General features: G+C 44.7%; 1 protein-coding gene across 3 annotated transcripts in view; it reads right to left on the bottom strand.

Moving 5' to 3' along the window:
* Positions 1-666, bottom strand: part of LOC119589152 — a 28,879-nt gene that overhangs the window by 22,373 nt on the left and 5,840 nt on the right. The gene's annotated exons all lie outside the window — the stretch shown is intronic.

Genomic DNA, 666 nt, shown 5'->3' with positions numbered 1-666 from the left:
GAAAGCTTTCGCGTGCATTAGGCGTTAATGGATGACTGACATAATGCGTGTTGGTTCTCGGTATTGTCCCCTGAGCGCATGAGTGTTTGCACGTGCAACACCTAGCAGATTACGAGTCCATACGATAGAGGCATTTCCGGAGATGGAATTACATCGAATTAACAAATCCACTTTCATCCACTTTGGGGGCACCAGTACTAAGTAGGGGAGGAGGGAGGGGGGAGGAGGCGGCGACTCGGGGAAGGCGAACGGATCCCCAGAAGTGGTTCAGCTCATGTCTTCCTGGCAAATTACACGCCAATAGACACCTCATGACTGTTCTCAAGCCCTGTCTACTTTAAAACTACTCTGGCTTCTGGATATTCCCGCGTGAGTCACCTGATTCATGGAGACACGTGGCCAACCATGTCTGAGTCATGGTTGTCCGCACGCGCTCTGGATATCAACAGAATGAGTCACATTTGATCAAATGCGGATCTAATATCGAACATATTGTTGTCATTAATGATTGTAATGCTTTTTTTTATCAATTAACACTCGATTTTATTACAACCTGGCGATGAATAAGCAGTAAGCTTAATACGCTTAAAGAACAATGTATTTCAAACGATGCATAATTTGTATTAATAAGGTTGATCAATGATGACGTCACACTCACGTACGCTC

This window comes from Penaeus monodon, chromosome 25 (assembly GCF_015228065.2).
Source record: "Penaeus monodon isolate SGIC_2016 chromosome 25, NSTDA_Pmon_1, whole genome shotgun sequence".
NCBI lineage: Eukaryota > Metazoa > Arthropoda > Malacostraca > Decapoda > Penaeidae > Penaeus > Penaeus monodon.
The sequence above is the reverse complement of the archived record's forward strand: the minus strand, read 5'-3'. Positions and strand labels throughout refer to the sequence as shown.